The sequence below is a fragment of the Pseudophryne corroboree genome, chromosome 5 (genome assembly GCF_028390025.1).
Source record: "Pseudophryne corroboree isolate aPseCor3 chromosome 5, aPseCor3.hap2, whole genome shotgun sequence".
NCBI lineage: Eukaryota > Metazoa > Chordata > Amphibia > Anura > Myobatrachidae > Pseudophryne > Pseudophryne corroboree.
The window spans coordinates 175923785-175937942 of record NC_086448.1 but is presented as its reverse complement, the minus strand read 5'-3'; the positions used below and the strand labels follow the sequence as shown (position 1 = coordinate 175937942).

Sequence of the window (14158 nt, the reverse complement as noted above, 5' to 3'; positions counted from 1 at the left end):
GGTCGCTTATCTTACTCACACAGCTACCTCATTGCGCCTCTTTTTTTCTTTGCGTCATGTGCTGTTTGGGGAGGGTTTTTTGGAAGGGACATCCTGCGTGACACTGCAGTGACACTCCTAGATGGGCCCGGTGTTTGTGTCGGCCACTAGGGTCGCTTATCTTACTCACACAGCTACCTCATTGCGCCTCTTTTTTTTTTTGCGTCATGTGCTGTTTGGGGAGGGTTTTTTGGAAGGGACATCCTGCGTGACACTGCAGTGACACTCCTAGATGGGCCCGGTGTTTGTGTCGGCCACTAGGGTCGCTTATCTTACTCACACAGCTACCTCATTGCGCCTCTTTTTTTCTTTGTGTCATGTGCTGTTTGGGGAGGGTTTTTTGGAAGGGACATCCTGCGTGACACTGCAGTGACACTCCTAGATGGGCCCGGTGTTTGTGTCGGCCACTAGGGTCGCTTATCTTACTCACACAGCTACCTCATTGCGCCTCTTTTTTTCTTTGCGTCATGTGCTGTTTGGGGAGGGTTTTTTGGAAGGGACATCCTGCGTGACACTGCAGTGACACTCCTAGATGGGCCCGGTGTTTGTGTCGGCCACTAGGGTCGCTTATCTTACTCACACAGCTACCTCATTGCGCCTCTTTTTTTCTTTGCGTCATGTGCTGTTTGGGGAGGTTTTTTTGGAAGGGACATCCTGCGTGACACTGCAGTGACACTCCTAGATGGGCCCGGTGTTTGTGTTGGCCACTAGGGTCGCTTATCTTACTCACACAGCTACCTCATTGCGCCTCTTTTTTTCTTTGCGTCATGTGCTGTTTGGGGAGGGTTTTTTGGAAGGGACATCCTGCGTGACACTGCAGTGACACTCCTAGATGGGCCCGGTGTTTGTATCGGCCACTAGGGTCGCTTAGCTTAGTCATCCAGCGACCTAGGTGCAAATTTTAGGACTAAAAATAATATTGTGAGATGTGAGGTATTCAGAATAGACTGAAAATGAGTGTAAATTATGGTTTTTGAGGTTAATAATACTTTGGGATCAAAATGACCCCCAAATTCTATGATTTAAGCTGTTTTTTAGTGTTTTTTGAAAAAAACACCCGAATCCAAAACACACCCGAATCCGACAAAAAAAATTCGGTGAGGTTTTGCCAAAACGCGGTCGAACCCAAAACACGGCCGCGGAACCGAACCCAAAACCAAAACACAAAACCCGAAAAATTTCCGGCGCTCATCTCTACTATCCACCCCTCCCCTGTGTATGAAACATCCCCCACCACTCTTGAAGTCATGTACTGGGGCCCCCTCATTCAGCCCAATTCCCCTTTCTATAGTTTAGTGTTCTCCCTTCCTCCCCGTCTCCTACCACCTGTGCAGTAAGGGTGTAATTAGCAGGAATTGCTGGTCCAGGTCCTACATGCTGAGCGGAAGATAGAACACCCACTTCTGCACGTCGAATGTGGTCAAGATCCCGCCGGACAGGATCCCGGCGGTCGGAATACCGACACCGGGATCCTGACCGGCACAATCCCGACATATTCTCCCTTTGCAGGTGTCCACGACACCAATAGAGGGAGAATAAATTAGTGTGCCGAGCGTAGCGAGGCACCGTGCCCGCAGCATGGCGAGTGCAGCGAGTCTGCAGGGGGCTGCGTTGCGCTTGCCCCCCTGTCAGGATTGTGCTGGTCAGGATCCCGGTGTCGGTATTCCGACCGCCGGGATCCCGTCCGGTGGGATCTCATACTGATTCCCTGCCCGTGGGACATCAAAGATGCCGCTGGTAGCACCCCCACCACTACCACTAGAGGATGGGTAGGGGCCCCAGTGCATTGCTTTGCCCGGGGGCCTACACTGCTGTTAAGATGGCCCTGACCCTGCGAACATCTAATGAATATTTACTTTAGCACTTAGTCTAGGATGTCATGAACATTAACATTTATTCCTTGTAATTTATTTATTAATACATATTTGTAGCATTCCTGGAAGAATACAATTATGGTGAATAAACTGAATATACCCAAAATTTTCAAAGCTCAGTCTGTTCTCCTTAACTTAATTCTGCTTAATTCAGCAAAATATAATCATTGTAGGAAAGCAATTTTATGTGACCTGGCAAAAACTAACACGTTCTGTAACTGGAAATACTGTACTTATAAAGTATCTTGTTTCATTAACTTTAAAACCCAATTTGCAATTACTTTTTGCATTGTGCTAATGAGAAGACCTACTATTCAAACTCAAGAACATTATGGAAATGATCTTTGATAAATTTGCAGATCATTCTCATATTTTAGCTTCACATTTATCAATATGTCAACGGTAGTCTATTTATACCATATTGTTGTGGATTTGTGTAACTTCATTTCTACAAAGTCGTATGTGATATTTTGAATCCCTAGCATACACACATAAAGTAATAACCAGTTTTTACAGTACTCCGGTCCAGAACTACCATTAATCACAGTATGTCTGTACCTAGGGGCAGGGCCGTAAATAGGGTGGTGCGACATATGCCACTGCAAGGCAGGGGGCGCTGTTCTGCAGCACCAGTCAGTGGGGGTAATTCCAAGTTGATCGCAGCATGAAATTTTTTAGCAGTTGGGCAAATCCATGTGCACTGCTGGGGGGGGGGGGGGGGGGGGGGGGGCGCAGATATAACATGTGCAGAGAGAGTTAGATTTGGGTGGGTTATATTGTTTCTGCGCAGGGTAAATACTGGCTGCTTTATTTTTACACTGCAATTTAGATTGCAGATTGAACTCACCACACCCAGATCTAACTCTCTCTGCACATGTTATATCTGCCTCCCCTGCAGTGCACATGGTTTTTCCCAACTGCTAAAAAATTTCTTGCTGCGATCAACTTGGAATTAACCCCAGTATTCTGATTTAATCAATGTCACTTGCAATTTCCTCCTCTTTAATCCCCTTCTTCATCTGTCTGCCCCATTCCCCACTCATGTCCCTTAGCTCCTCTAGTTACAAATTCTTTTATTTAAGATACACATTTCAAAATACTGTCACACTTCACATACAGGAGCAAATTGTTACATAAGTAAGGTGTCTGGCTGCAGTGTGGAAGGTTATGAGTTTGAATCATGGGTATAACACTGTATTGAATGTGTGCTTTAAGTAAAGGAAGATGTGACTGAACATACTGAATATTACTGCTTAGAAATGTGTGCTTTAAAGAAAGGTTAGTTTGATTAAAATCCAAATTACTGGGAGTGTTTTGTAAGTATTGGTGGTGTACAAATAAATATATATATATATATATATATATATATATATACTTGCAGGCACTCCAGGTAAGGAAAAAAATATTTTAGTGATAAAAAAAAATCATAACATAAAAATCTGAAGCTGTTACACAAGCATCCGTGGCTGACGTTTCGGTGCCACGTAGGCACCGTTCTCAAAGCCATTCAGAAATGTGAAAATCACACAATAAATAATTACTTACCTAAATGGGTATGGACCCACGGAGACAGCCAGGTCCGGTTAGCGGCTCCCGCAACTTCCGTTCCGGTGACGTCAGCTAGCTGGCTCCGGCCCCTCCATAGCAACGCATCCAGCGTTGTCTGGTGACCATGCTCAGGCTGCCGATCTGCCTACCCAGCAGCATCAGCTCACTTGCTCCGTCCCCTCCATAGCAACGCATTCTGCATTGCATGGTGACCAGGCTCAGAATGCCGATCCGCCTGACCGGCTCCCCCCGAGGGCCTGGGAAAAAAAACAAACAGTAAGGTGGGCAAACTTGGTGGGCAAGGTTGCTAACTTTTTGGTTTGCTAACCAACCTGAATAACCCCCTTATTTCCCAAATTAGATTCAGGCCCTGGTTGCTGAAAAGGAGAGTACAGCTGACCTGTGCACTACACTGGTGCCCTAGCATATGGTCAGGATGGGACTATTTTGGACAGCAGCAGATAAGGACAATCATACTCAGGGAGGAAGGGAATCTGCAGCGGCCTGATCTTCATGGGAAAGTCGGAGAACACTGACATTGTGTCTGTCCTTTGAGCCTGTTACCCAGCATGCCCATATCGTGTTTCTGTCTCCCAGCACTCTTTTGGGTAAATTTACTAAAACTTCGAAAAATTATAAGTGGTGATGTTGCCCATAGCAACCAATCAGATTCTGCCTATTATTTCTCTATTGCCGCATAGAAAATCATAGACAGAATCTGATTGGTTGGCAACATCACCACTTTTCATTTTTAGAAGCTTCAGTAAATGTACCCCTTTGTGTTTCTCTGTCCTCTCAGTGAGCCTGTCTTCCAGCACTGTCAGTGTGCCAGTCCCTGAGTCCTGCTTGTCTTTCTGTCTGTCCTTGTCAGTGAATCTAGGTCCCAGACCTGTTTGTATATCCTCCAGTCCTGTCAGTAGTCCCTGAACAAGTGAAGTTGCTTTTGCAATGCAGAGTGGCAGTAAACCACGAGGCATGGCTATGTGTAATACCAGGGCCCTAACCAGGGTGGTGCAACATGTGCCACCACACAGAGCTCCTCCTCCATCAAACCCTCCTCCTCCATCAAACAGAATTTTAGTTACAGTTCAGTTATACCCCTTTCACGCTACCTTAGGCGGGTCGCACCCGGGAACCTGACACGGGAGCTCCCAGGGTGTGAGCCGCTTCAGGCACCTTTCACACCACAGCCAGCAGCCCGGGTTGCTGACATCAGCGGTGATGCGGTGGGGGCGGAGCTTGGAGATCACATGATCTCCAAGCGCCGCCCGTACACAGACAGTGAGCGGGAAACGGGTTGCATCGACCTGGCTCCTGTTCACACCGCACAGTGAGCCGAGTTGAACACGTGTTCAACACTGCTCACGACCTGGGTTGAAATACCGGGTCACTTGATCCGGTGTTTCAACCCTGGCACCTTTCACACCGCACATGAATATGGGTTATGCGTGTTCATGTGCCAATTACCCCTGTTCAGGGGTGGTGGTGTGAAAGGGGTATCAGTGGCCTCAATCACATTGTGGATACAGAAAGACCTCCCGTCTCTTGTCAGTAAATGTATCACTGTGTTGCGGACTCAACTAACTTCACTGCATTTAAAATGTTATCTTATGGTATGTAAAACCCACTTTCCCCCTTCCAAATATACAGTAATAAAATATCCCAACACTTTGGGATTCAACCGTACTTGAATCCCAAATGCATTTAAAAGGGTCTTTAGACAGTTTTCATACTTTGTTGTTAAATGAAGCACTTGGAAACCTCCCCCCCCCCCCCCTTTCCCCCTCACCCTTCCAGTAGAAAACCTGTATTTGCTCCAGATTTTACTGATGTTTGAAGCATATAATGTATGTGAGTGTATGGGGCTTCACAAAAAAATCACTACTTTAATGCTGCAAGGATATGTGCTGACAACAAATCAGGGTTGCCTACTTTAGTTTAAATAGCTCCTCTCCGGGAGAAGCCCGGAGAGGAGACGCAGCAGAAGACTTCAGGGGGCTGTGACATCATTAAGCCCCGCCACCACACCGGGAAACGCTGCGATTTGTGGGTCAGCAGGAAGGGGGCGGGGCTAAAATGACACGATTCACGTCATTTTAACCCCCTTCCCACCCCACGGACTCACAAATACAGCAGTGTATCTCTTCATCCTGCCCGCATCACTAGGGTGCGAGCAGGATGCAGGAGATCTGCCTACTCTTCCGGGGGTGCGGGGTCTACCCCAAAAAATGGGAGCCTCCCACAGCTTCCGGGAGAGTAGGCAAGTATGCAACAAATTAGTTATTTTGTTATTATTGTTATTAATACTGCCCATGTAGATTTGACAACCACTTGGATTACCTAATAACTGCAATCTTTCAGTATATATGGTCATTGGCCGTACTCGCTACCTCGTTACCAGTTATTCCACGTAGACACAGATGTGATTGGTTGGCATTCAGGCTGGAGCTGTTCACATATGAGCAGCAGGGACGTGGGTTAGCTAAATGTCTCAGGAGGCACTGGCTAGCACCAGAGCCAGAATTACACGCAATATAAAAGCCAAAGGGTACATGTGGCCATTATACACAGGTGCAGCAGTATAAACTCCTGGAAATTTAGTGAGTTTTGATCAGTGATGTGCGGTAAAGATAAGCCTGCCATAGACTAAATAAAGCAAAGAAGATATTTCATACATATTCTCTGTATTTTTCATATACTTTATACAGTAAAAACTCTAGCACAAACATTAGTATGACGGGAAAGTCTCTGCCTCACCTGCCTCACCCACCACACGTCACTGATGAGCAGTTGCATCTTTATTACCGCTCTGCAAGCAGCCTAGACGAGAGTGCCATCCTGGAGTACATTGTGCCCTTACTATGGTTTGCACTTTTCCGTACTGTATATAGGCCCTCATTCCCAGTTGATCGCTAGCTGCCGTTGTTCGCTGCATGGCGATCAGTTAAAAAAACGGCAAAACTGTGCATGCGTATGCACCACAATGCGCTTGCGCGGCGTACGGGTACAAGGAGCATCGTGGTTTTGCACAGGTTCTAGCGACGCTTTCAGTCGCACAGCCGATTGCAAGGAGAATGACTGGAAGTGGGGAGTTTCTGGGTGTCAACCGACCATTTTCTGGGAGTGTTTGGAAAAACGCAGGCGGGTATCTGACGTCATTACCGTGTCATTCGTCGCAGCAATCATCGCACAGAATAATTAACTACAGGGCTGGTCTTGCTCTGCACAAAATGTGTTTGCAGGCGCTCTGCTGCACAAGCGTTCGCACTCCTGCAAAGCGAAAATACACTCCCCCGTGGGCGGCGACTATGCGTTTGCACGGCTGCTAAAATAGCGAGCGATCAGCTTGGAATGAGGGCCATAAAGTGACAATCAAAGGAAGACAAATGGACATCTTTGTATTACTGATCTAGTTATTAGCCACACTGATGGAACACAGCAGAATTTCAATGTTTGAGGGTAGACATTACAATGGGCACATCCAAAAGGGATTGTTCCCACAGGGAATTCTTTTTTCTTACCGTCTTGGCAAACATTTTAATAAACAGATTTTATCATCACTCATTACATGTTTCTAAAACAAACATTCAAATGGAGACATTTATATAATCTGCTTGTAATGTAATTTAATAACAGTCTTCCAACCTTTCATTTGTATGAGAAAGCTGTCTGTAAACACTGGAGGTGTAACATTATCAATCCAGCTGCTTCCTCTGCCATTAGATTAATCTAAGCAGACTCTAGAGTTATTAATAGTTTCTTCAGCTCTTTGTTTTTTTTTTTAAATATAATGACACAAAACACTTATTATATGAGCTGAACTTTGTAATCATACTGATGTAAAGATATAAAAATATAGTAGTTATGTGTTCTAAATTTTGCACTGTTTACCAAAGACATGATCAAGACATTGTTATTGCTGGACGTCTCTATCTGCTCTCCTCTGATAGAATGCTTAACAGAATCCATAAGGAAAAAGATTAGTGACTGTCATTGGGGCAAGGGTGGACCACTACCTTCCAGGCCCCCTTTTGTTAACAGAAGATCAGAGCAATGACATTGTGAGCATGTTCTGGACTCTCCTGTGAATAGAGTAATGGCTTAGGGAGATAGTTTGACATTGTTGGGTCCCTCTGACCTAGTCTCATAGGAGCAGCTCCCACGTTCAGTAATCACTGCCTCGGGACACATTTAGGCAGCTTCCAAGTTGGCAGATTTAAATTGTAACCACTGTTGCTTAGAGTAGGATTTAGACCTCATGGGGCCCGAGCCCCTAGGCAAGATACCAGTTTGGAGCCCACTCCCTCAAATAATCGATAGCACTATTTTCATTCCTGATTCATGCCCCTTATATTATTATGCCATTTTTCCTCCTTATAGTAATGCCCTTACACATTATGGCACACACTGTAATGCCCCTTACATATTATGCCAAACACTGTAATGCCCCTAATGCATTATACTTCACAGTAATACCCCTTACACATAGCAGCCTCATACTTACCAGAGGGAGGAAAGGAAGGGAAGGAGACAGGAAGGGGAAGGAAGGAAAGGGATGGACTGTGCACAATTTTGCAGTAAACAACATAAAAGCGCAAGACATCAGGATTTATATTATTTTACTGTCCAAACACATAAGTAATTTCTCTGACAAAAGTCTGTTGCAAGCAAACATCACCACTTTACATAGGGGTTTATTCATGAAGTAGTGAAAAGAGTGGAGAAGTGAGCCAGTGGAGAAGTTGCCCATGTTGTTAAACAATGTTTAACAACAATGACTACATGGCCTAGTGTCCTCACTGGCTCGGGCCTAGTGCCTGCCTGACAAGGGTCAATAACAATGACTACAAGGCCCAGTGCCCTCAGTGCCTGCCTGACAATAGGCCTCTCCTCTGTGATCAGAGAATAGCCACCACAATGGACATGGGCCTAGTGCCTGTCAATGAAAATATGATATAGGCAAATAAACAAAGGATCTCACTTGGGTCGTACTAGTTCCTGTGTCTTTAGCTGAGCCAGACCTGTTTCAGCCAGGGCCTTCCACGATGTGTTCATCTGAGGCAAGTCACATCCTACTGTCTCAGGGCTTCTAGCTTGTTTTCACATGAGGTGGGCCAATTACTACCACCTCAGTGCTTCAAGAGTCTTCACCTAGGGAGCAGTGATCTACTTTAACTCTTTTCAATGATCACTGCTGCATCCTCTTCCATCTGGTGTCATCTCTGTAATCTTCACCAAGGTAGCCTCTGACTGCTTATGCTGTATTTGCAATGTCACTACTTCAGTAGCTCTTCACTGCTCCTTCTATGCTACTTGCTGCCTAGCATTTTCTAATATAAATCAGTGCACAGTTTAAAGGTGATGATGCAGTGAGCCGCGATTGGCTTGCCAGGGCCATATTGGATTTGCATGGTAGAGAGCCATGATTAGCTTGGTCACTGCACCATTTTAAAAATGTGCCACTGTGATTAGTGGACCCCAAATTATTTAGATTCAGGCTACTTTAGACCGTTGGACCAATGAAAACCAGGCCTCCATGGGACCCTATTTCAAATGTATTATTTCTAGAAGGGATTTTCATGCAGTATCCAGTCAGAATGTCTACGTCCAGAGCATGAAGACATAATGGTATTGACATTCTGACTGTCAACATTCTAAATGTTAACATATTATACACACCCATGTTTTTGCTATTGTTCTCTTACCCCTTCCCATGTTGGGATGGTATCCCAGAATTTCTTCTAACTTCTCCTTGGTGTGATTGCACTCATTAGCATTATCATGAAATTTTCCACTGCATTCAGTAATTACACAGGCCTGCAGTGTAAAAATTTGTCTGAAAACAAACAACTGATTTTTACAGATTTTTGGGTGCTATTTTCAGAAAACAATAAAAAAAATTTTTTTTATCATGTACCATTTTTCAGCAAACTAAAATACACTGCCTCTAAACTCCTTAACCTTACATCATTACTTGGTCTCTCCCAGTGGACCTCCTCACCTTCCCATGTGAGTGGGCACTCACTTGATCTGGTCTTGACTCACTATTGTGATATTTCTGATTACTCAAACTCCCCATTCCTCTTCGCTGACAATAACTTGCTCTCTTTTAACTTATCCCTCTATGCTTCTCCATTTCTGCCCCTTAAGGCTACCATGACTAAGCGTAACCTTGAGGCAATCAACACCATTTCCCTATCCTACTGGTTTGACTCACACTCTCCTGTTCTCTCACACTCCTGCCATGAACAAGCCACTTCCCTATACAATGCCCCCCTTCTGCTCTTGACTCTGTTATTCCAGTCACCACTATTCACTGTTGCATATTGACACTTCAACTCTGGCATTCCAAATTCACCAGATATCTGCAAACATGCTCATGTACCGCCGAGTGACAGTGGAGGAAATCATGCTCTAAGGCAGACTTCCCTCATTTCAAATTTATGCTCTCATCCTACAGTGCACTAGCCTTTCTTTAGAAATGAAGATGGCTGCACTAGCCATCTTTCTTTCTAGAGAGTTGTATTTCAAGGACCTAATTTCTTCCCAATTTTCAAACTCCTGGCATCTCTTTGCCTACCGCAACCTCAATCCCCCTCCTCAATCTCTCCCTCCCATCCAGCACTGCCCCCTGCCTTCAATCATACCCTTGTCTCCCCAATTCTTAAAAAAAACCTACCATTGATCCTTACACTCTCCAATTACCGACCCATTTATATCCTCCCTGTTGCCACCAAATCCCTTGAGCATAATTGTTGACAACTGCCTTAATGCCGGTCTTTCCTCCCACTCTCTTCTTGACCCATCACAGTCTAGCTTCAGTCATCTCCACTCCACTGAAACTGTCTTTGTGAATATTTGCAATGACCTCCTTGCTGCAAAATCCAAGATCCACTATTCTCTGCTTATTCCCTTTGACCTCTCTGCTGCTTTTGACACTGTGGAACACCCCGTCTTCCTGCAAATCCTACACTCCACTGGTCTGCATGATACTGCTCTCCCTTAACTGTCCTCCTACCTCTCTGACCATTCCTTCTCTGTCTCCTCTTATGACTCCACCTCCCTCCCACTACCACTAAAAGTAGGAGTTCCCAAAGGTTCTGTTTTTGGACCTCTCCTTTTCACTCTTTATACATCGTCTTTAAGTGAGCTCATTACAGTAGCTCTTTTGGACTTCCAATATTATCTCTATGCTGATGATATTAAATCTCCATCTGTGTCACTGCTATCTCTCCTTGGATGTTCCAGTGCTTTCTCAAATTTAACATGTCTAAAACTGAGCTGGTCATCTTCCAACCCTCACCTCCCATAATTTCAGTATCTAATGGTGCACAAATATCTCCTCTAGCCCCCATGTACACTGTATTGGAGAAATCCTTAACTCCTCCCTGTCCCTCAAACCACAAATTCAGTACCTCTCGCAAATCTGCTATATCAAAAATATTTCCAGGATCAGACACTTTCTCTCCCTGGATGCTGCTAAAACTCTCATTCACTCACTGATAATCTCCAGATTAAACTACTGTAATCTCCTCCTATCTGGCCTTCCTGACAACCACTCCAATCTATCTCCAATGCTTCTGCCTGGCTCATCTTCATCTCCAAACATACTGCATCGGCATTCCTTCTTTTTCGAGCCCTAAACTTGCTTCTCTTCACCTTCAGAAGCCAAATCAAGATTCTAACACTCACTTATAAACCCCTCACCCATTCCTCTCCCGTTTACAGCTCTGGCCTTATCACCCTTTAAACTCTCACCCACCTTCTTCATTTACAAATGTATGCTGTCTCTACTGCCTACTGATTACTTCCTCCCACTAATACCTCCAAATTTGGCACATGCTGCTCCAAATCTATTGAATTCTACCTCTGCCCAACAGACTCTCCACCTCTCCACAAAACTTCAAACAGGCTCTAAATACCACATTTTTCATTAAACCCAGCCATCTCTCATCTTAACCCTCTATTCCACGCTCAATGTCTACCACATCTTTGTCACCCTTGTCTGTCTGCCCCTCCCCTTTAGAATGTACGTTTTCATGAGCAAGGCTCTCTCCCCTCATGTGCTTTCCCTTCTCTTACTTACACTAGCTTCTACTCTATACTACCTACGATGGCACCTAACTCTCAGTTTCTGCTAGAGATGAGCGGGTTCGGTTCCTCGGAATCCGAACCCGCCCGAACTTCAGTTTTTTTTACACGGGGCCGAGCGACTTGGATCTTCCCGCCTTGCTCGGTTAACCCGAGCGCGCCCGAACGTCATCATCCCGCTGTCGGATTCTCGCGAGGCTCGGATTCTATCGCGAGACTCGGATTCTATATAAGGAGCCGCGCATCGCCGCCATTTTCACACGTGCATTGAGATTGATAGGGAGAGGACGTGGCTGGCGTCCTCTCCGTTTAGAGTGACTAGTACTAGAGAGAGACACAAATTTTGGGGAGCATATAGGAGGAGTACTACTTGCTGCTGATAGATAGTGTGACCAGTGACCAGTGCCACCAGTTTAATTAATCCGTTCTCTGCCTGAAAAAAAACGATACACAGTGTGACACAGTCACACATACCATATCTGTGCTCAGCCCAGTGTGCTGCATCATATACTGTATATCATTATCTGACTGCTGAGTGCTCACTGCTCACACAGCTTAATTGTGGGGGAGACTGGGGAGCAGTTATAGCAGGAGTACATATTTTAAGTACAGTGCACACTTTTGCTGCCAGAGTGCCACTGCCAGTGTGACTGACCAGTGACCACTGACCACCAGTATTGTGATTGTCTGCTGACCACCAGTATATTGTGATTGTCTGCCTGAAAAAGTTAAACACTCGTCGTGTGGTGTTTTTATAAACGCATTCTGCAGACAGTGTCCAGCAGGTCCGTCATTACTAATATATACCTGTCCGGCTGCAGTACTAGTGTGATATATATATATATTTTAATTTTATCTCATTATCATCCAGTCTATATTAGCAGCAGACACAGTACGGTAGTCCACGGCTGTAGCTACCTCTGTGTCGGCAGTCGCTCGTCCATCCATAATTGTATACCACCTACCCGTGGTTTTTTTTTTCTATCTTCTTGATACTAGTAGCTTACTTTAGGAGTCTGCAGTGCTGACAGACAGTGTCCAGCAGGTCCGTCATTACATAATATATACCTGTCCGGCTGCAGTACTAGTGTGATATATATATATATATTTTAATTTTATCTCATTATCATCCAGTCTATATTAGCAGCAGACACAGTACAGTAGTCCACGGCTGTAGCTACCTCTGTGTCGGCAGTCGCTCGTCCATCCATAATTGTATACCACCTACCCGTGGTTTTTTTTTTTTCTATCTTCTTGATACTAGTAGCTTACTTTAGGAGTCTGCAGTGCTGACAGACAGTGTCCAGCAGGTCCGTCATTACATAATATATACCTGTCCGGCTGCAGTACTAGTGTGATATATATATATATATATTTAAATTTTATCTCATTATCATCCAGTCTATATTAGCAGCAGACACAGTACGGTAGTCCACGGCTGTAGCTACCTCTGTGTCGGCAGTCGCTCGTCCATCCATAATTGTAAACCACCTACCCGTGGTTTTTTTTTTTCTATCTTCTTGATACTAGTAGCTTACTTTAGGAGTCTGCAGTGCTGAGTCTGACAGACAGTGTCCAGCAGGTCCGTCATTACATAATATATACCTGTCCGGCTGCAGTACTAGTGTGATATATATATATATTTTAATTTTATCTCATTATCATCCAGTCTATATTAGCAGCAGACACAGTACGGTAGTCCACGGCTGTAGCTACCTCTGTGTCGGCAGTCGCTCGTCCATCCATAATTGTATACCACCTACCCGTGGTTTATTTTTATTTTCTATCTTCTTGATACTAGTAGCTTACTTTAGGAGTCTGCAGTGCTGACAGACAGTGTCCAGCAGGTCCGTCATTACATAATATATACCTGTCCGGCTGCAGTACTAGTGTGATATATATATATATTTTAATTTTATCTCATTATCATCCAGTCTATATTAGCAGCAGACACAGTACGGTAGTCCACGGCTGTAGCTACCTCTGTGTCAGCAGTCGCTCGTCCATCCATAATTGTATACCACCTACCCGTGGTTTTTTTTTTTTCTATCTTCTTGATACTAGTAGCTTACTTTAGGAGTCTGCAGTGCTGACAGACAGTGTCCAACAGGTCCGTCATTACATAATATATACCTGTCCGGCTGCAGTACTAGTGTGATATATATATATATTTTAATTTTATCTCATTATCATCCAGTCTATATTAGTAGCAGACACAGTACGGTAGTCCACGGCTGTAGCTACCTCTGTGTCGGCAGTCGCTCGTCCATCCATAATTGTATACCACCTACCCGTGGTTTATTTTTTTTTTTCTATCTTCTTGATACTAGTAGCTTACTTTAGGAGTCTGCAGTGCTGACAGACAGTGTCCAGCAGGTCCGTCATTACATAATATATACCTGTCCGGCTGCAGTACTAGTGTGATATATATATATATATTAATTTTATCTCATTATCATCCAGTCTATATTAGCAGCAGGCACAGTATGGTAGTCCACGGCTGTAGCTACCTCTGTGTCGGCAGTCGCTCGTCCATCCATAATTGTATACCACCTACCCGTGGTTTTTTTTTTCTATCTTCTTGATACTAGTAGCTTACTTTAGGA

At 44.6% G+C, this 14158-nt stretch overlaps 1 long non-coding RNA gene across 1 annotated transcript in view; it reads right to left on the bottom strand.

Moving 5' to 3' along the window:
• The window catches only part of LOC134928898 (uncharacterized), a 44081-nt gene extending 39417 nt beyond the window's left edge, over nt 1–4664 (bottom strand). Inside the window, exons 1-2 of the long non-coding RNA XR_010178108.1 lie at nt 4574–4664; nt 3459–3718 (exon numbers count right to left, since the gene is read on the bottom strand). This is a non-coding gene — a long non-coding RNA (uncharacterized LOC134928898). The remainder of the gene's footprint in view (nt 1–3458; nt 3719–4573) is intronic.
• Between the last annotated feature and the right edge of the window lie 9494 nt (nt 4665–14158).